The sequence below is a fragment of the Pseudoliparis swirei genome, chromosome 8 (assembly GCF_029220125.1).
Source record: "Pseudoliparis swirei isolate HS2019 ecotype Mariana Trench chromosome 8, NWPU_hadal_v1, whole genome shotgun sequence".
Lineage (NCBI taxonomy): Eukaryota > Metazoa > Chordata > Actinopteri > Perciformes > Liparidae > Pseudoliparis > Pseudoliparis swirei.
Window position 1 is genome coordinate 23346737 of NC_079395.1, and position 22564 is coordinate 23369300.

The following is a 22564-nucleotide window of genomic DNA, read 5'->3' on the forward strand; positions in this document are numbered from 1 at the left end:
GCTTACGGAAACGTTACATTGGCTACGAGGAGTACACAGAAAAACACCTCGAAGAATCAACCCAAACACCGCGTCTTTCTATCTTTGTTTCTCGAGCCGGAAAAATAAAGTGCGGAGGCCAATAAATGGAACTCCTTGAGTCTTTCGTGACCGAGGACCGTAACAGTCTAATTCATTTATTTCCTTTCCTGAAGAACTCAAATAACTTTAAGATAATTGTAGAACTTAAATCACTTTAAGATAAATCATCCCTATACGTTAGCATGTTCATACTGTTCCATCTTACAAATAGGTGGGAAGTTCACGGTGAGAATAACGCCACCTGGCGAGCATAGATCTGCATGACATAGGCTAGTATGATGTGTGAAAGCGTGCAGAGAATAAAGGCAAGGCAACGTACGCCAAGTTGTCGTTTATCTGGCGTGTAACCAGCTAACGGAAACGTTACATTGAACCAGCTAACGGAAACATTACATTAAACCAGCTAACGGAAACATTACATTCAACCAGCTAACAGAAACGTTACATTGGCTACGAGGAGTACACAGAAAAACACCTTAAAGAATCAACCCGAACACCGTGTCTTTCCATCTTTGTTTCTCGAAGCCGTAAAAACGAAAAGAGGAGAAAAATGGACGCACGGGTGAGTGAGGCTAACGCTAACGCTAGATCAAGCTAGCGAAGCTAACACAGATGGACGTGAATGGCAGTAAACGACTCTTAACTTCTCAGACTGGCACACACCTAACCCAAACTAGTCAGCACAGTACACCCGGGTCCCCGGTGGTCGTTGCATCGCGGTTGTTTTGCGGTGGAAGTTTCTGGAGTGTTTTCAGCCGACGTGTTTCCGTTTGAGGAGAAACCGATTTTGAGCGTCCGAGGAAATGTTGACGCCCGTGTGATCTCCTGGCCGTGGGCACTAGATCCTTCCTTCTTCAGTTCATGGTCCTCTTCTGCTTTTTAAATGTTCCAAATCATAAGTGGCACAAAACCAATTCCTCCCCATCAGTAGCTTTATGTATAATCTTCATTTTTCAGCGTCTCGCTCGTCAAAACCCTCAAGTCGAGTGCTCTGAACCTGTGAAGATCACGTCACCGGCCTGTGAGCTCTCACAATCATCCTGTTTCATGCTGTCTGTATTCATTCCAAGAGACAACAGCGCCATCATGAGGCCAAACAGGAAAGAACCTGCCATCAGTTCCATACAAACTCTCACATGTTTTTGAGAAACACATGAGACAAACAATGTATTTGATCATTTCTGACACCAGAACAGTGGTTAAAACAAATAGTTTGAGTAATATTTAAGGATTTGAGTTCTTCAGTAAAGGAAATAAATGAATTAGAATGTTACGGTCCTCGGTCACGAAAGACTCAAGGTGTTCCATTTATTGGCCTCCACACTTTTTAATAAAAAAGAAAATTAAAGCCAATCTCTAGACCTTCAGGTCTAGTCTCACATTATTATTATTATTATTATTATTATTATTATTTATTAATGCTCTAATGTGCACCCACTGCTGTGGTCCTGAAATTCCCCCACTGTGAGACTAATAAAGGAATATCTAATCTAACATGTGTACTTTACTTCAACTAAAGCAAGATAAAAATGCTTGTTATCCTCCTGCTACTGTATCCATGATGGTGTGTCTATACTCACACACATGTAAACACACACAGGGAAAGGGGAAGCCATGAAGTCTGAATGTATTCGTGAAAACAACTTTATATAGAAAGTACATACATTATCGGTGGCACATGGACATGAACTTTGCTCCATTTTCTTGGTTTTTGGGGGTTTATCACTGGACCACTGACGCCATGTGACAGAAGACATCCACATCTGAGAAGGCAGCGTGGGGATTGCAGCAGACTTTGAGGCCAACAGACCTGCAGGACCCAACTCCACCAGCCCGCCCAGGGAGGAGAGCCAGAAGCTAACCCAGCTACAGGACCCCAGGCTGAACTCCACTACCCAGCATGCTCCTGGCTCTCCCAGATGAAGCCGTGCAGAGAGCAGGACTCCGCTGGGATGAGAGGAGCTGTGCTCGAACACAGTCAGAGGGGGATGGACAATGTTTTCCTCATGTTTACATTTTAATGTGAAGATGTCGGCCGTGTGATCTGCCCAGGTACTTGTTTTTGTTTCTGCTGTGGACATTTTAATAAATCCACGACGGGAATATACTCCTGATTTAGTTTTGTTTGTCACGTGTTTCTTGTTTTATTTAAATGGGCGACAACTGAATTTAATTGACAATAAATCCTTGAATTACTCTATATATAAGCACAGTATATGAAAACATACAAATGTGTTGCACTTTCTGGATAGTGTGCATTTAAAAAACATTAAAACACAGATACATGGACGTGTTCGATACTGTCGTGACGTCTTCAACATCTTTAGTTTGGCCAGCTCTTACACGTTGTACTTCTAAAGGACAACATTATTTAAAGAGGCATGATTCATAAAATGTCATTTAAAGCCTTGCATAAAGTTAATGTGTAAAAGACTCAACGCGCCGATCCAATTCATCCTTTCTGCATGTCGTGGTAATGTTTTCAGAGCAGTTAACTGACAGATTTCCATATTTTATTGTGCAGTTACAGCCATAATATCCATAACCACCGTGCCCTGTGCGGAGCTCACCTATCCAGTTTCCCCTCGAGACCAAAAATACACATTACCATGACATGATCAACACTGGAGGCAGATCTGTGAACACAATGGGTTAAAACATCACAGACAACCAGCAGAGATGATTACATCATCACTGCAGGTGGAATATGACCCTCTTCAGCTCTGGCAGCTGCAATTATCTTCTCATTCGTGTGTTTGCCTTCAGCGATGCACACCTGTCCCTCCCTGGTGCGTCACGCCTTCACCACATCCCCCTTTTCCATCACCACATCCCCCTTTTCCATCACCACATCCCCCTTTTCCATCACCACATCCCCCTTTTCCTTCACCACATCCCCCTTTTCCTTCACCACATCCCCATTTTCCATCACCACATCCCCCTTTTCCATCACCACATCCCCCTTTTCCATCACCACATCCCCCTTTTCCATCACCACATCCCCCTTTTCCTTCACCACATCCCCCTTTCCATCACCACATCCCCTTTTCCATCACCACATCCCCTTTTCCATCACCACATCCCCATTTTCTATCACCACATCCCCTTTCCATCACCACATCCCCCTTTTCCTTCACCACATCCCCCTTTTCCATCACCACATCCCCCTTTTCCATCACCACATCCCTTTTCCTTCACCACATCCCCCTTTTCCTTCATCACATCCCCCTTTTCCATCACCACATCCCCCTTTTCCATGAGTGAAAACACAGCCCCACATGGACCTCGTCGTCGGTCCATGTGGAGACGTCTCCGCTCCTTCTTTTCTCCGTCGCCGTTCTCCCTCCGCAGTATTTTCTGAAACTAAACCCACTGCAGTGAGTCTGAAATCTTCTTCCTGTCCACACCGTCACCAGCATGGTACGTGAATGTTCGTGTGATGTGTGTTCTCAAAGGTCGCCATGTGGGTGGAGGCCATCTTTGTTTTAAAACAGGAACGTATGAGTGTGGATGTTCCAGTTCTTCAGATTCAGATTCAACTGTTTAAACTCTTTAAATTGAGTGTCAGTGACCCTCCAGTTGTCATTGACACGTCTCCTTCAAGTCAAACACAACCTCAAACGTTATCATCTTCCAGCATGTCCATGTTAACTGCCAATCCATCCTCTTCCAGTACATGTATACAGACTTCCACACATTCTCAATGGGCTCAGTGGCAAACTGACTCTAGCTGCCCCTCTAGCGTCAATAACTGGGTTTGTTAAGTTTGTTAACTGGCATGAGCTAAATATAGAAGTTAAGTAGGAAGGTAAATGGCCTTCACCACCTTGGGTTATGGCCGTTGGCATCTTGGCCAACCAATGAACGGAAGTTACCATATATTTGAAGTCACGCTTGAAGTCACACTTGAAGTCACGCTTGAAGTCACGCTTGAAGTCACGCTTGAAGCCACACTTGAAGCCACGCTTGAAGTCACGCTTGAAGTCACACTTGAAGTCACGCTTGAAGTCACGCTTGAAGTCACACTTGAAGTCACACTTGAAGTCACACTTGAAGCCACGCTTGAAGTCACACTTGAAGTCACACTTGAAGTCACACTTGAAGTCACACTTGAAGCCACACTTGAAGTCACACTTGAAGTCACACTTGAAGCCACGCTTGAAGTCACGCTTGAAGTCACGCTTGAAGTCACGCTTGAAGTCACGCTTGAAGTCACGCTTGAAGTCACACTTGAAGCCTCACTTGAAGTCACACTTGAAGCCACACTTGAAGTCACACTTGAAGTCACACTTGAAGTCACACTTGAAGCCACACTTGAAGTCACACTTGAAGTCACGCTTGAAGTCACACTTGAAGTCACGCTTGAAGTCACGCTTGAAGTCACACTTGAAGTCACACTTGAAGCCACACTTGAAGTCACACTTGAAGTCACACTTGAAGCCTCACTTGAAGTCACGCTTGAAGCCACACTTGAAGTCACACTTGAAGCCACACTTGAAGTCACACTTGAAGTCACACTTGAAGCCACACTTGAAGTCACGCTTGAAGCCACACTTGAAGTCACGCTTGAAGCCACGCTTGAAGTCACGCTTGAAGTCACGCTTGAAGTCACGCTTGAAGTCACGCTTGAAGTCACACTTGAAGCCACACTTGAAGTCACACTTGAAGTCACACTTGAAGCCACACTTGAAGTCACACTTGAAGCCACGCTTGAAGTCACGCTTGAAGTCACGCTTGAAGTCACGCTTGAAGTCACGCTTGAAGTCACGCTTGAAGCCACACTTGAAGTCACACTTGAAGCCACGCTTGAAGTCACACTTGAAGCCACGCTTGAAGTCACGCTTGAAGTCACGCTTGAAGTCACGCTTGAAGTCACGCTTGAAGTCACGCTTGAAGCCACGCTTGAAGTCACACTTGAAGTCACACTTGAAGTCACACTTGAAGTCACACTTGAAGCCACACTTGAAGTCACACTTGAAGTCACACTTGAAGCCTCACTTGAAGTCACGCTTGAAGCCACACTTGAAGTCACGCTTGAAGCCACACTTGAAGTCACGCTTGAAGCCACGCTTGAAGCCACACTTGAAGCCACACTTGAAGTCACACTTGAACTCACACTTGAAGCCACACTTGAAGCCACACTTGAAGTCACACTTGAAGCCACGCTTGAAGTCACGCTTGAAGTCACGCTTGAAGTCACGCTTGAAGTCACGCTTGAAGTCACACTTGAACTCACACTTGAAGCCACACTTGAAGTCACGCTTGAAGCCACACTTGAAGTCACACTTGAAGCCACGCTTGAAGCCACACTTGAAGCCACACTTGAAGTCACACTTGAAGTCACGCTTGAAGCCACACTTCAAGATTCAAGATTCAAGATTCAAGATGTTTTATTTGTCACATACACACACAGGGTGTGCAGTGAAATGAAAGTGGCAATGCTCAGCAGGAATGTGCAAGGGCAACAAGTACACACTATTTACAAATAAAAAACAACACAATATTTACAGTAAGTGTGTGTGTGTGTGTGTGTGTGTGTGTGTGTGCCTAAGAGGGGCAGTTGTGTGGGTCTATGTGGGGGTCCTGGTGAGGTCGGAGTTCACAATCCTGATGGCCTGAGGAAAGAAACTCCGTCTCAGTCTCTCTGTTCTTGCAGCGTGACTACGGAGGCGCCTGCCTGACCGCAGCAGCTGAAACAGTCTGTTGTTGGGGTGGTGAGGATCCTTCATGATCCTGCGGCTCTGGTTCTGCACCTCCTGGTGTACAAGTCCTGCAGGGTTGGGAGTGTAGTTCCAATAGTGCGCTCAGCCGAACGCACTACTCTCTGCAGAGCCTTCCTGTCCTGAGCGGAGCAGTTGCCAAACCAGGCTGTGATGCTTCCTGTCAGGACGCTCTCTACAGCTCCAGAGTAGAAGGACTGAAGGATCCTCTGGGAAACTTTAAATTTCCTCAGCTGCCTGAGGTGGTAGAGGCGCTGCCTTGCCTTTCTCACCAGAGTGTCTGTGTTTGTTGACCATGTCAGATCCTCGGTGATGTGGACTCCCAGGTATTTATACCGCTCACCCTCTCCACAGTAGTCCCGTTAATCCCCAGTGGTGAGTACGTCCTCTGTTGTTGTACCCTCCTAAAGTCCACAATCAGCTCCTTAGTTTTGGTGACATTCATGATGAGGCTGTTGTCCTGGCACCAGAGTGACAGATCAGCAACTTCCTCCAGGTAGGCCTTCTCGTCGTTGTCGGAGATCAGGCCCACCACCACTGTGTCATCCGCAAACTTGATGATGGTGTTGGAGCTGAACCTGGCCACACAGTCATGTGTGTACAGGGAGTACAGTAGGGGGCTGAGGACGCAACCCTGGGGGGATCCTGTGTTCAGGGTGAGGGATTTGGAGGTGTGTCTGCCCACCCTGACCACCTGTGGTCTGGCGGTCAGGAAGTCCAGGATCCAAGCACACAGGGGGGTGTTCAGTCCCAGCTCAATCAGCTTGCCGGCCAGTCTGGAGAGGACTATGGTGTTGAAAGCTGAACTATAATCAATGAACAGCAGTCTCACATAGCCCCCCCTCTGGCTGTCCAGATGAGAGAGTGTGGTGTGCAGTACCTGGGAGACAGCATCATCCGTGGATCTGTTTGGGCGATAAGCAAACTGCAGCGGGTCCATGGAGGAAGGGAGGAAGGCGCAGATGTAGTCCTTTATCAGCCTCTCAAAGCATTTCATGACCACCGAGGTGAGGGCCACCGGTCGGTAGTCATTCATACATGCTGGAGAAGCATTCTTGGGCACAGGGACAATAGTGGATCTCTTGAAGCACGCTTGAACTCTTGAAGTCACGCTTGAAGCCACGCTTGAAGTCACGCTTGAAGTCACGCTTGAAGTCACGCTTGAAGTCACGCTTGAAGCCACGCTTGAAGTCACACTTGAAGCCACGCTTGAAGTCACGCTTGAAGTCACGCTTGAAGTCACGCTTGAAGTCACGCTTGAAGTCACACTTGAAGTCACACTTGAAGTCACACTTGAAGTCACACTTGAAATCACACTTGAAGTCACACTTGAAGCCACAGTTGAAGCCACGCTTGAAGTCACGCTTGAAGTCACGCTTGAAGTCACGCTTGAAGTCACACTTGAAGTCACACTTGAAGCCACAGTTGAAGCCACGCCAGTCACAGAAGTCACACACTTGAAGTCACACTTGAGTCACACTTGAAGTCACATTGAAGTCACGCTTGAAGTCACGCAAGTCACGCTTGAAGTCACGCTTGACGCCACGGCTGAAGTCACGCGAAGTCACGCTTGAAGTCACGCTTGAAGTCACGCTTGAAGCCACGCTTGAAGCCACGCTTGAAGCCACGCTTGAAGCCACGCTTGAAGCCACGCTTGAAGTTGGAAGCCCACACCCTCTGAATCAAAGACTCACAGATATCCTGAATCACAACCTGATGACTTTGTGAAGTTGTCACAGGTGTTCCAACGAGCCACCCTCAAGGGGACGTAGGAGGCAAATGAAAGTGTAGTATTTGGCTTTAAATGTGTTTTATGTGTATATAGACTATAGTTTTAGATTGTATGGCCATATTCCTAGAGGTGGAATGCTAATCTCGGCGTGTGTGTCGCATGAGGCAATGATTGAACATAACACATTCATAATCATAATAACCTCTTTAGGAAAATTGTTACTTTTACTCTGCACTGTTCTCAAAGAAAATGAATTGTTGTGGCATTTAGAGGAAGGAGCGTATGACAGAGATCAAAGGAGAGGGCCGAGCTTCAAAGCCATGAAGACATTCACATGTCACTCAGTGGAGACGTCGCTGGCCGGCTCCATGTCATATTATGCAATTATGCACAAATGATCTGAGCTGGGAAGGTGCATTTCACATTCATATATTCAAGATGGAGAATATCACCGGGTGCTCCTCGCTTACAAGTTCCATAAGTCAGATGTTTGGTTTGAGGTATCAGATGGTTCCCTTGAGGCTGAGTTAGGAACTTGAAGTAAAAAAGTACTGAGGAAAGTTCCTAAATGAGTGAAATGAAGCGGAAGTATTGCAGCCATGTTGAGAGCTGGTGGAAGGAAAGAAGCTTTGATGAGGATGCACAGATAATGCTCTCCCACAATTCCTTGCGGCATTCAACATTTAAAGTGACACACCAAAACCAGATCATGTAAGTCACTGCCGCCACAGCCTGCTAACAAGTACACATCTTGAACCACAAACACTACGGTGAACCCTTTGTCCTGATGAACACGAGGGCTGAACGGGGTCGGCTCTCCAGAGGAAGAGGGATGCAGCGAAAGTTGGACGAGATATTTGTGGGTTAAGATGTTTTTCATAAATGGGCATGGCGAGTTACAAAGAACATTTAAAAGAAAGGAAGAAATACACAGATGTTTTATTTGTGTGTGATGTGTGTGAACTGACCGTTGAATATGAGGTTCTGGTGCTGACGCCATGAAGGCCGCTGGGAGAGGATCCAGAGAGTCTGTGTTTGTGGGAGGAGCCTCAACACCAGGGATGCCTTTGAGGAGGATTCATTTGAACCTGCAGGCTGCCTGAAGGCTGACGGCCGTCCAGACGTCTCCTCACAGCCCACAGTCAGCTGACCAATCACACGAGTCCTCACAGCCTCCATGAGGGAGCAGCTCCCAGTGAGGGGCGTGTCCTCCTGCTGTCCTCCTGCTGTCCTCCTGCTCTCCTCCTGTTCTCCTCCTGCTCTCCTCCTGCTCTCCTCCTGTTCTCCTCCTGTTCTCCTCCTGTTCTCCTCTTGCTCTCCTCCTGCTCTCCTCTTGTTCTCCTCCTGTTCTCCTCCTGCTCTCCTCCTGTTCTCCTCCTGTTCTCCTCCTGCTCTCCTCTTGCTCTCCTCTTGCTCTCCTCCTGCTCTCCTCTTGCTCTCCTCCTGCTCTCCTCCTGCTCTCCTCCTGCTCTCCTCTTGTTCTCCTCCTGCTCTCCTCCTGCTCTCCTCTTGCTCTCCTCCTGCTCTCCTCCTGCTCTCCTCCTGCTCTCCTCCTGCTCTCCTCCTGCTCTCCTCTTGTTCTCCTCCTGTTCTCCTCCTGCTCTCCTCTTGCTCTCCTCCTGTTCTCCTCCTGCTCTCCTCCTGTTCTCCTCTTGCTCTCCTCCTGTTCTCCTCCTGTTCTCCTCTTGTTCTCCTCTTGCTCTCCTCCTGTTCTCCTCCTGTTCTCCTCCTGCTCTCCTCTTGCTCTCCTCTTGTTCTCCTCTTGTTCTCCTCCTGTTCTCCTCCTGTTCTCCTCCTGCTCTCCTCTTGCTCTCCTCCTGTTCTCCTCCTGTTCTCCTCCTGCTCTCCTCCTGCTCTCCTCTTGCTCTCCTCTTGTTCTCCTCCTGCTCTCCTCTTGCTCTCCTCTTGCTCTCCTCCTGCTCTCCTCTTGCTCTCCTCTTGTTCTCCTCTTGTTCTCCTCCTGTTCTCCTCCTGCTCTCATCCTGCTCTCCTCCTGTTCTCCTCTTGTTCTCCTCCTGTTCTCCTCCTGTTCTCCTCTTGCTCTCCTCCTGTTCTCCTCCTGTTCTCCTCCTGCTCTCCTCCTGTTCTCCTCCTGTTCTCCTCCTGCTCTCCTCCTGCTCTCCTCTTGCTCTCCTCCTGCTCTCCTCTTGTTCTCCTCCTGCTCTCCTCCTGTTCTCCTCCTGTTCTCCTCCTGCTCTCCTCTTGCTCTCCTCCTGCTCTCCTCCTGCTCTCCTCTTGCTCTCCTCCTGCTCTCCTCCTGTTCTCCTCCTGTTCTCCTCCTGCTCTCCTCCTGTTCTCGTCCTGCTCTCCTCTTGCTCTCCTCCTGCTCTCCTCCTGCTCTCCTCCTGTTCTCCTCCTGCTCTCCTCTTGTTCTCCTCTTGCTCTCCTCCTGCTCTCCTCTTGCTCTCCTCCTGCTCTCCTCTTGCTCTCCTCCTGTTCTCCTCCTGTTCTCCTCCTGCTCTCCTCTTGTTCTCCTCCTGCTCTCCTCCTGCTCTCCTCCTGTTCTCCTCCTGTTCTCCTCCTGCTCTCCTCTTGTTCTCCTCCTGCTCTCCTCCTGCTCTCCTCCTGTTCTCCTCCTGTTCTCCTCCTGCTCTCCTCCTGTTCTCCTCCTGCTCTCCTCTTGTTCTCCTCCTGCTCTCCTCCTGTTCTCCTCCTGTTCTCCTCCTGCTCTCCTCTTGCTCTCCTCCTGCTCTCCTCCTGCTCTCCTCCTGCTCTCCTCTTGCTCTCCTCCTGCTCTCCTCTTGCTCTCCTCTTGCTCTCCTCCTGCTCTCCTCTTGCTCTCGTCCTGCTCTCCTCCTGTTCTCCTCCTGCTCTCCTCCTGTTCTCCTCCTGCTCTCCTCTTGTTCTCCTCCTGTTCTCCTCCTGCTCTCCTCCTGTTCTCCTCCTGCTCTCCTCTTGTTCTCCTCCTGTTCTCCTCCTGCTCTCCTCCTGTTCTCCTCTTGTTCTCCTCTTGCTCTCCTCCTGTTCTCCTCTTGCTCTCCTCCTGTTCTCCTCTTGCTCTCCTCTTGCTCTCCTCTTGCTCTCCTCCTGTTCTCCTCCTGTTCTCCTCCTGCTCTCCTCTTGTTCTCCTCTTGCTCTCCTCCTGCTCTCCTCCTGTTCTCCTCCTGTTCTCCTCCTGCTCTCCTCTTGTTCTCCTCCTGCTCTCCTCTTGCTCTCCTCCTGCTCTCCTCCTGTTCTCCTCTTGCTCTCCTCCTGCTCTCCTCTTGTTCTCCTCCTGCTCTCCTCTTGCTCTCCTCTTGCTCTCCTCTTGCTCTCCTCCTGCTCTCCTCCTGCTCTCCTCCTGCTCTCCTCTTGCTCTCCTCTTGCTCTCCTCCTGCTCTCCTCCTGCTCTCCTCTTGCTCTCCTCTTACTCTCCTGCTGCTCTCCTCTTGCTCTCCTCCTGTTCTCCTCCTGCTCTCCTCCTACTCTCCTCCTGCTCTCAGCATTTCAAAGAGAGATAATACATTTTACAGCTTCTCGTTCCGAGTTCTACTTCCGGTTTCAGACTTTTCAGAATAAGAGCCTAAACAGGAAACCAGCCACGGTCTCAATAGAAAGGCACCTCTCCCATAATAGAACCAATCTCATTCATACCATCCACATCCTACAGTTATGATAACAATAAACCTCATAAAATCAACCTTACAGTTACAAATATAACACAGTGATCATACTTGTCTATGATTTTATAATACATTAATCTGAACATTCCCCCCTAATATCCACTCTGTAAATTATCTTTCGAAATACATTATTTAAAACATAAGACTTCCTTATTTACATTTACACGTGTTTATTCAATTCAATTCAATTCAGTTTATTTGTATAGCCCAATTTCACAAATTACAAATTTGTCTCGGAGTGCTTTACAATCTGTACACATAGACATCCCTGACCTTTGACCTTTGACCTCGCATCGGATTAGGAAAAACTCCCAAACAACCCTTCAGGGGGGAAAAAAGGGAAGAAACCTGGAGGAGAGCAACAGAGGAGGATCCCTCTCCAGGATGGACAGAACAATAGATGTCATGTGTACAGAAGGACAGATTTAGAGTTAAAATACATTCAATGAATATGACAGAGTGGATGAATAGTTCATAGTAGGCATATTCCACGATGGAGACCTCCACGATCCATCAGGCAGATGGCGGTGGGGAGGAGGAGTGGGCGGAGTCTCAACAGTGGGCGGAGTCTCAACAGTGGGCGGAGTCTCAACAGGACAGTGGCGTAGTCAGGAGTGGGAATTCCACGACCCAGACCTCGATGATCCATCAGCAGATAGGATCTATGTCGTCTCATAGGGTCCGATGACCCCATGAGACGTGAAGTCAAAAGGACTCCGGGGAGAAAGCAGAGTTAGTAACGTGTGATTGAGAGATGAAAATTCATCCTTAAGGAGAGAAAAGAGGAGATAGGTGCTCAGTGCATCCTAAACGTCCCCCGGCAGCTATAAGCCTATAGCAGCATATCAAGGGGCTGGACCAGGTGAACCTGATTCAGCCCTAACTATAAGCTCTGTCAAAGAGGAAGGTCTTCAATCGACTCTTAAACGAGGTGACTGTGTCTGCCTCCCGGACTGAAGGTGGAAGCTGGTTCCATAAAAGAGGAGCTTGATAACTAAAGGCTCTGGCTCCCATTCTACTTTTTAAGACTCTAGGAACTACACTGTAAAATGTAATAGTAAAGTTTAGTTTAAAAAATTAGTGAGCTTTACTCATTTCTGCTTACTTTGTTGACCTTACTTTAAGAAACTTAGTAAAGAACACTTTTTGGTGAGTAAAGTTATTAAACTTATTATCTCAAGTAAGCTTTACTTTTAAAAAAATGAGTGAGGCGGACTCGGAAGAAACTCTGGTGCACTCGGCTCGAATACGCATGCGCAGTCGACCACTGAAGACGTTCTTTGCTCGAGAGTCGAGACGGATTGGCGGCAGCGAGAAGGCAGTGCAGGTGTGCGAGTTACTTTCAGGTAAGTTTCAGCGTCTCAATAACGTTTTGCCGTTCATGTCCTTCGTAAACATCGTCGTATCTTCGCCATATTGTTCATATGTATATTCGTAGTTGAATGTTAACTTTACGAAGCGTTTAATGTAAGCTAGCTAGACCGTCAAAACAAACGAGTCACAATGTTAATGGCGGACATCGTCATGGCTGTCTCACTCGTGTGCATTAAAGGGTACCTGTAGTGAAAGCGAATATGTAGCCAGATCAAAAGATAATGTGTTTCTAAAGGTTATTCATGCACTGACGGTCCAGTATTCAATAACAATACGTAGTTTAGGCTGTTCAAAGTCCTCAACTCCAACAAGCTTCATTGCACTGGAGCTTGAATATGTCGCCGGTGGTGTGACGTCAGATCGTTGATAGATCGACAGCCAGCCACAGCGGATGTGTTCAGAAACCAATGTAAACAACGTCGAGCGCTCGCAAACAAATGCTGAGAGATTGATAATATGGACGATGAAAGATTGTCTGATTCAGCAACTGGATACTTGTTTGAACCTTTAAAAGCAGACTATCCCCATTTAGTGAATTGTGACAGCGATGATAGCGATGATTCTGATGAAGTTGATGCGAAGGACCGCGGTCCAGATGCTTCACCGTGCGGACCGTGCACGCAAGTCGGGACGTTTGGTGCAGTTGTGAAATGTGCCACAGAAAACAGACAGAGAGTGCATTTGTTGTAAAGAGCACGAACTTATGTCCGATGATATAGTGTCATTAGACCTCATCTGCTTCACACAAAAGCGTGAGCTTGATAGCTACATCGTGCATAAGCCAGCGCTGGAGATGTCTTTCATTGATGCAATGTTCGGCCGACATGTTCGGGGGCCTGCACCCGAGGGACAACTGTCAAATCAGTAAGTTTGCCAGTTGTTTCATGTAGGCTAATTTGCGATCACCAGAGTTGGTGTGATTATTACTAATATTCTGAATATATTCACCTTTATTCTCCCATAAGCGAGAGGCCTAACATTTGTCTGCATACTATCGCCCATGGATTGGCTGAATTCCTTTCAACGACTCTACGTCATAGTGACCTTTGACATGAGTAAATAACTAGCAAAATGGCTGCGCCCTGAAGCGTTCACGGACTCGGAATGTTGACAAAGAAATGTAAATCCTCGGGCTATGCGTGACTTGTTGACAATAGCGGCGGGGTAAATATGATTTATTTGATGCGCCGAATGGATGTAGCACGTTGTTGTTTTGCACTACAGGTACCCTTTAACGCAGCACTACGGGAGTCACACAACGCTACTGTCACTGAGTTAAGAGTGAATGCAATGTCAGGTTGAATGTAACTATAATGTAATGGTACTACTTTATAGACATGCGGAGTGATACGAAGGCATGTGTGATCAGAGGGGGGGCGTGTACAGTCGGCGGCCCGCTCTTGGAGTTACCCGAATCCAGTCAGTCACGGTGTTATGTGTGGTTAAGCTAATAAAGATACTTGGAGATACAACGGGCTCAAAACCCTATTATTCCATAACACTACAGTAACGAGGAATAATTCAACCACAACCGTATGATGGAGAACTTCTCGGCCACAGCGAATGTGGTACAACGTTTTTTTATTTTGTACTTGAACATCATTTCTTATTTTGTGATATTTAATGGAAATGACATCCATTAAAACCAATAGCAAGTTTGAAACTAAGCTCCCTGCCAACCTCCCTACAGACTATTTATGACTTCAATCTATCTATCTATATCTAGGATAAGCATTTGTAATCATATTTGTCTGTGAAATCTTCCATTAAACTGATGGCTTTTTAGCCGTAAAAATGCATCTTGACGAGGAGTTATTTGCAGTTTGACTAATTGCTTTTGTTGTTTCTTTTGTAGGCTTTGAAAAACCTGGCAATGAATTGTAAGTATTGCTTATTTTCTTACACACTACTGCATAACACATGGAAGCGTTGCCAGATTGAGTCCATGTCTTCACACAAAGTGTCTCCTGTGACGACCATGAAGGAACGATGAGGGGAGCTGATGTAATCTGTTCAATCTAGAAGCCACTAGTTTTCTGCCCAGTGTGATGTAGTATGTTGTAATGTGTTTACTGTAGGTCTAATATGACTAAATATTAATTTATTTCTCTTTCCGTTAGATTCTGGCTGAGTTCTGTCGCTTATCAAGCAAAAATCTGAGTTGCAATCAGAGTTCTTCAAAGATCTCGACAAATATACTCCTCGCTTCCTGGAGAAGTTCAAAACCCAGAGGGGGAAAGTGTCGTACAGAAACTTGAATATCTGCAACAAGTCACACGTGGGGTAAGTTTCTCAAGCAGTCATTTTTCTTTATGTGGTTAATAAAGTAGTGTCACAGCATTGCATGCAGAGCTGTCAAATGATTGTCCTTTAATACTTGTGAATTGTGTGTGTTTAAAATGTTTTTTTAGAGTACAGATGTGACTGGGAGGTGAACAGCAGTCCTCCGTGGCTCTCCCGTCATCCTTGGAGATGACAACGCAGACTTCTTCAAGAATTTGTAAGTAGACTTTAGTCAAAATTATATAATTCCACACCACAGGATGCCCAATCTATCTCATGTGTTCTGCCTGTTAATCTTTTGGTATTGGCTACTTCTCTTCCAATCAGTGCTTCTACTTTTTGATTCACTTATCCCTGATTGGGGCCCTTTTAGTGGGATCTCCCGTCTTTCCAGTTAGGTCCAGTTGCAGCTCTCTAGTCGCCCCATTCAAAACCCAAAGGCCTTCAAAATAAAAAATTACAAATCATATCACACCTAAATGGGCATCTGTACACCTTCACATGTCTGCATGATGGTAGAGGGGTTCTACTAATATCTCCTGTTACCAAAAATGGGTTTTCACTTGTAACATTATCGCTATTTCTTTGTTGCTTTTGGGCAATATGCTCCCTCTACTGCCACAGGAGGTTCAGGAGCAGCCAATATGATGCAGGTGTGACGGCTGAAGATGGTAGGTACCTGTTCAGCCTCCTGTGGTAGGAGCACATTTCCCAGAAGCAGCAGTGACAAAGAAATGTGGATGTTTACCACGAATATGGTTGGTTGACCACGTATTAAACGTTGGTCTTTCTTTATTGAAGGTGTGAGTTTAGGATAGCATGAAGCTTCGACTTGACCCTATGGAAACACAGCAGAAGCCACCAACGGGTCCTGATCGGGGTGTGTTGTGATGCAACTGCATCGACCTGTTCTCAGGCCCTTCTACATTCTGTTTTTTACATTTGCTCTATTATTGTTGTTCCATTCAAATATCCCTATTTGTAAATATGATAATTCATATTCTTTATTATTAGCTTTTGCAATCATTCAGTGAATTACATGATCAATGAATGAATCATCGCACTCACTCCTGAGCATCTTTCACTTGATTATCTAATAATATCAGAATCCAAGTAACTATTGTGTGTTCTACCATAGAAATGCAACGTGAAATTTGACATGTAATTGTGTTTTTTATGCTGCTCTTGTTATTAGGACTCTAATGACCTTCTGGACGTGTCCCACGCCTCCATTGGGACCCTGACGGTGCTGAAGACATTGTGGCCTCCTCACTCGCTGAACCTGGAGTCTACAGCTACTGCCATCGTTTTGGGAGGAACAGTCGTGATGGGTGACCGTGATAATCTTCCCTGTGCCGTGTGGCTACTCTTCGGACTTATTTACCCCTGAATTTGGAGTATCCTCAACGAGTGAGGAAGACCTTCTGAATTTATTCATAGAGTGCTTCTCACTTGGACCAAAAACCCTAAAATACAATCACTCAAAAATCTACTGATGCCATAAGGGAATGTGTTCATGATGTGCAGTCAGGCCCGAGAACTTCACCCTTCTATCTCCAATTGAACTCTTTTCTAGAAAATGTCTGTTTTTGTTGTTTTCTGTCGTGAAATTTAGCAAATGCCGAAAACGCTGTGTTCATCATATTTCTGCGTTACAAAACCTAATCTGGCAACATGTTCAGCGTTTTAAGCACGTTGTTTGAGTTTTAAAACGTGTTTTTCTTCTAAATAAACATCTTCCATTGTAACTGTTCTCCTTCTTTTGTTTCAACAACTTACAGTTTTTAGTTCAGCTTACTTGATCATTTTAAGGCAATCGGTTTCCTCACTATTTCTAAGTAATGGGATCTCATTGACTAGTAAAGTTAACTAGTTCTTATTAGTACTGTTTACTTAATATAACTTGGATCTTTTAAGTTGTCTTTTTTAAGTTAACCTAGTAACTAATAATTGTTAAGTTAACTATACTAATGTTTACTGCAATTACATGAGTTGCCTAAACTTAGTTTCTTTTAGCTTTAAGAACTTAAAATTATTGAGCTACTTTACTTAGAAATGTTGAGGCAATCGGTTTCCTCACCTTTTTCAAGTAAAGTCAACTTATTACATACTTAAAGATTTTTAAGTTACCTTCACTCGTATCTTTTAAGTTGTCTGAACTGACATATGAGTTTACTTAACTTATGTTTACTCCAATTACATCAGTTGCCGAAACTCATTTATTTTTAGTTTTAAGAACTTAAAATTATTGAGCTACTTTACTTAGACATTTTGAGGCAATCGGTTTCCTCACCTTTTTCAAGTAAAGTCAACTTATTACATGATTAAAGATTTTAAGTTACCTTCACGCGTATCTTTTAAGTTGTCTGAAATGACATATGAGTTGACTGAACTTATGTTTACTCCAATTACATCAGTTGCCAAAACTCATTTATTTTTAGTTTTAAGAACTTAAAATTATTGAGCTACTTTACTTAGAAAATTTGAGGCAATCGGTTTCCTCACCTTTTTCAAGTAAAGTTAACTTATTACATTTTACAGTGTACAAGTAGTCCCGCATTTAGTGAGCGTAGCTCTCTAGTGGGGCAATATGGTACTACAAGCTCTCTAGTGGGGCAATATGGTACTACAAGCTCCTTAAGATATGATGGTGCATCACCAATCAGGGCTTTGTACGTTAAGAGAAGAATTTTAAAAGTGATTCTTGATTTTACGGGGAGCCAGTGCAGAGCAGCTAGTGCAGGAGTGATGTGATCTCTGTTCTTAGTTTAGTGAGAACACGAGCTGCAGCATTCTGGATCAACTGGAGGGACCTAAGAGATTTATTAGAGCAGCCTGATAATAAGGAGTTGCAGTAATCCAGTCTCGAAGTAACGAACGCGTGAACCAATTTTTCTGCATCTTTTTGAGACAAGATGTGCCTGATTTTTGAAATATTACGTAGATGAAAGAATGCAGTCCTGACAGACCATCAGCCCACCCTCCCCCAGCCCATCAGGGGCTCACACCTCTAGAGCACCCTCCACCTCCCCAGCGACGACCCTCGCCATCCTGGAGAGAGACGTCAACAGGCTGTTTAAAAAGCAGAACCCCCGCAAAGCAGCGGGCCCGGACTCCGTCTCCCCCTCCACCCTGAAGCACTGTGCTGACCAGCTGTCTCCGGTGTTCACCGACATCTTCAACACCTCCCTGGAGACATGCCACGTTCCAGCCTGCTTCAAGGCCTCCACCATCATCCCGTCCCAAAAACCCAAGATCACAGGACTCAATGACTACCGGCCCGTCGCTCTGCCCTCTGTGATCGTGAAGTCCTTTGAACGCTTGGTCCTGTCACACCTCAAGACCATCACCGACCCACTCCTGGACCCCCTGCAGTTCGCCTACAGAGCCAACAGGTCTGTAGACGACACAGTCAACATGGCCCTTCACTACATCCTCCAGCATCTGGACTCCCCAGGAACCTACGCCAGGATCCTGTTTGTGGACTTCAGCTCTGCTTTCAATTCAATCATCCCGTCCCTGCTGCAGGACAAGCTCTCCCAGCTGCACGTGCCCGACTCCACCTGCAGGTGGATCACAGACTTCCTGACCGACAGGAAGCAGCACGTGAGGCTGGGGAAACACGTCTCAGGCTCCCGGACCACCAGCACGGGTTCCCCCCAAGGCTGTGTTCTCTCCCCTCTGCTGTACTCGCTGTACACCAACAGCTGCACCTCCAGTCACCAGTCCGTCAAGCTCCTGAAGTTCGCGGATGACACCACCCTCATTGGGCTCATCTCTGGTGGGGACGAGACCGCCTACAGGTGGGAGACTGACCACCTGGTGACCTGGTGCAGCCAGAACAACCTGGAGCTCAACGCTCTGAAGACAGTGGAGATGGTTGTGGATTTCAGGAGGAATGCAGCCCCACCCCCCCTCTCATCCTGTGTGACTCCCCCGTCGACGCTGTGGAGTCCTTCCGCTTCCTGGGCTCCATCATCACCCAGGACCTCAAGTGGGAGCTGAACATCGGCTCCATCACCAAGAAGGCCCAGCAGAGGATGTTCTTCCTGAGGCAGCTGAGGAAATTCAACCTGCCAGGGAGAATGATGGTACGATTCTACACGGCCATCGTTGAGTCCATCATCTGCTCCTCCATCACCGTCTGGCACCCTGCAGCCACAGCCAAAGACAAGTGCAGCTGCAGAGCATCATCCGCTCGGCCGAGAGGGTTATCGGCTGCAATCTGCCTTCCCTCCAGGTCCTGTTCACTTCCAGGTCACTGAAGCGGGCCAGAAAGATTGTCGCTGACCCCTCCCACCCTGGACACTCCCTGTTCGAGTCCCTCCCCTCGGGGAGGAGGCTGCGGTCCATCAGGACAAAGACCACCCGCCACACCAAAAGTTTTTTCCCGTCGGCAGTCGCGCTCATCAATGGAGCCCGGGACTGACTGACTGTCACCCCCAGGACTACCACCTCTTCTTCCACCTTCCTCTCTCCTCCTTCTTCCCGCTCCTTCCTCTTCCTCCTCCTCCTCCTTCTTCCTCCTACTCCTCCTCCCTCCTCCTTCTTCTTCCCTCCTGGAGGCCTCCTCCACACACGTCACTTTAACAAGCACTTTAACTTGAGGCCTCCTCTACACACATGCCACTTTATTTACATGCACTTTAACTTAAACACACGCCACATGTAACATACACTTTTAACTAAAACACACATCACTTGAAGCACACACCCAAACACTTTCACATTATTTGTTGTCTTTCTGTCGTGTTGATTGTTGTTTGTCATGTCCAAATGTTGCACCTTCCGCCAAAAAAAATTCCTCGTTTGTGTAAACATTCCTGGCAATAAAACTGTTTCTGATTCTGATTCTGATTCTGATTTGCTTTACGTGGAGTTAAAGGACAAGTCCCGATCAAAGATACATACATAACATCTACTTCAACCTAACAGCGGCTATGCTAAGGTCAAACCAGAAAATAAGGCATCTTTAATATTCTGCATAGTTTTGTTGTTGTTTTTTTGCCTTTTTTTGGGGGTCATGTTTTGTAAAAGTAGTAAAATAGTATCAGTATATATATATACAGTATATATATATAAATATATATAAATATATATATATATTTATATATAAATATATATATCTATAAATATATATATATAAATACATATATATATATATATATATATATAAATACATATATTTATATATATATAAATACATATATAAATATATATATATATTTATATATATATCAAAACATATATATATATAAATATATATATATAAATACATATATAAATATATATATATATTTATATATATATAAATATATATATATATATATCAATACATATATATATATAAATATATCTATAAATACATATATATATTTATATATATAGTACATGGCGTTCAACCTCCGTAAAAAGAAGTTTGGGGAACCGTGCAAATGTCTTGACGATGAAATGACACTCTAAATTTAATATCTGCGTCACTGCTGAACATTTTGGAAAATATGAGTCGCCCTGAGGATTTGGGAAGTCAGCTGCAGGCTGAGCTGTGAGGACTGGAGTCCCCAGGAGATGGCGGTGCTCGTCCACGTCCTGCACGGCGGCCCCACTGAGAGCAGCTGTCGTTCTGAGGACAGCTGTCTCCATTCTTCAGCTGCTCTGACTTAGACTCCTTGGGCCGCTCCTCTGACATCACCTGTCACTACGATCTTCTCTTTTGCATCTGTTACTTTTGAAAGCAGGCGTCTCAGAGCTCACAGGTCCGGTCCTGCAGCATAGAGTCACGGGGAGTATAAACGGAGAGGGTCCAGAGGCCTCACGTGGGGTCACCGGTTGTCTTCACTGATTTTAATGTGTTGTACGGCGACCTTGAGTGCCTTGAAAGGCGCCTTACAGTGCAACTATCTCACAGATAAATGGCCTGACTGTATTTCTTTACTCTATGGAAAATGATTTCTCCCTGCTTTATTTATAGTTTTGTTACTATGGTTTTGTTTTTGTTTCTTTATCTGTATATGTGTTTGTTTGTTTTGTTTTTACTTCTATTTATACATAGAATCTGAAAAATGTAAATTTGTGTATGTGAGATTCTGAACACTAATAAAATATAAATAATAAATAAAAAACAAAGGCGCCTTATAAAATAAATGTATTATTATTATTATTATTATTATTATTAATAATGTTCTTTACCATGACGGGGAATCCAAGCCGGACTCATACGGTCTAGTAGTTCATCTGCTCCTGCAGCAGAAGTAACGACACACACACTCGTGTGTATTATACTACTAATACATGTATACATAAGTAGTTATATATAATCATCAATCACTTAACATGGAGGAGTGCGTATGAAAGATGTATGTCAGAGTATTGTTTGGTTGCTTCATGCACACCGTTAGATACTGTGTGTGTATGTACTGTTAAAGCAACGTCACTGCAGACTGTGGACAACGTTTGTTTTCAACACATGGGTGTGAATATGATCTGAGAGATGTTTGTAAGTTTACTGGGAAAAAGGCTAAAAAAGGGATTAAAAGAAGACGTATTTCTATTGTCGGAGTCCAATTATGGAACAACGTTAAAATGGATATAAGAATGTTCAGATCATTGGGTTTCAAAAGGATTATTTATAAAACAATTTTCGAGGGTTTAAGGTGCGATTGAAAGGTATTTATATGGAAGATGTATGTGGATATATATTTATATGTATATATACATATATATGTATATATATATATATAAATATACATATATATATATATTATTTTTTATTTTCTTTGTTATTTTTCTTTATTTTATAAACATTTTCTGCTTCATTTGATGATAAATATATAAGCATTTTTTGCTTCTACCTATACCTTTTCAGTCTTTCTGTGTTGTATATTATATCGAATAATGTTGTATCGTATTGCAATGATTGACTGAATAAAATACACAACAAGGTACATGTACCAGGCAGAGTAGATGTGCACTGCGTTCATAGAAATGGATTATATTGTTGTAACTACTTGATGAAACCGATCTGAGAGCTCCAGGGAACCTGTTGATCCCGCTCCTCTGTGACGGTGACAGGCCTTCAGACTCACATCAAGCTGCTCACAGTTAGTCGGAAAGCACAGGCTGAGTCCTGCTTCCGCCTTCAAAGTAAAAGCCCTTAACTTTTTAAATAAAATAATGTCACTATAGCTATGACCAGCTATTTGAATAACAATGTATGTGTTCAGTTAGTTTCTTGAAGGTCGCCTTTATATCCACTGTTGTTCTTTGGTGCTGATCTGACGTGTGCAGTTTGGGTAACAGTGAGAACAGCTGGTGTCATTTCTAAGTTTAGAAATCAGCCATGTTACCAGCTTTGAGCAGGGAGAGCCGAGGTGCATTTCATGTGTACCGGACACAATTGGTTGCGGACATAAATTGCCATATTTTAGTCTTGACATTTTTATTTTATCAAGCGATAACAACCAAAACACGTCAATGTGGAAAACTGACTTTAGGTCTCCTTCCTCTCAGGGGTGAAGCTCTCGAGGAGCCTTCTGTCAACGTTCAAGACCTTTAATCAAATTACTGAAAACTAATTGACCCACAGCCATGAAAGGGCCAACCGTTTGAACAAGTGCTAATGTTTGTATTGTGGATAGTTTATTGCTATGCTGTAGTTTGCATTGTTTTGTTTTATAAACAAATCTCTTTTCAGTAATGTTGTGTACCGCTAATATAAATAATATGAATCCCCATCCTGACTGCTGCTGTTTCACCTCCTGCTGTCAACAGCA

The 22564-nt window shown here is 45.0% G+C and overlaps 1 long non-coding RNA gene across 4 annotated transcripts; it reads left to right on the forward strand.

Annotated features, from left to right (window-relative positions):
- Nucleotides 1-12430: 12430 nt before the first annotated feature.
- LOC130197879 (uncharacterized) lies at nt 12431-16540 on the forward strand. Of its 4 annotated transcripts, none has more exons than XR_008832533.1 (6): nt 12431-12481; nt 14365-14389; nt 14630-14792; nt 14921-15009; nt 15594-15672; nt 15988-16540. It is a non-coding gene; the product is annotated as an uncharacterized LOC130197879 (long non-coding RNA). The 4 variants fall into 4 exon arrangements; XR_008832534.1 differs by lacking the exon at nt 15988-16540 and adding an exon at nt 15417-15463 and having other exon boundaries at nt 15594-15817; XR_008832535.1 differs by lacking the exon at nt 15594-15672.
- Nucleotides 16541-22564: the final 6024 nt, after the last annotated feature.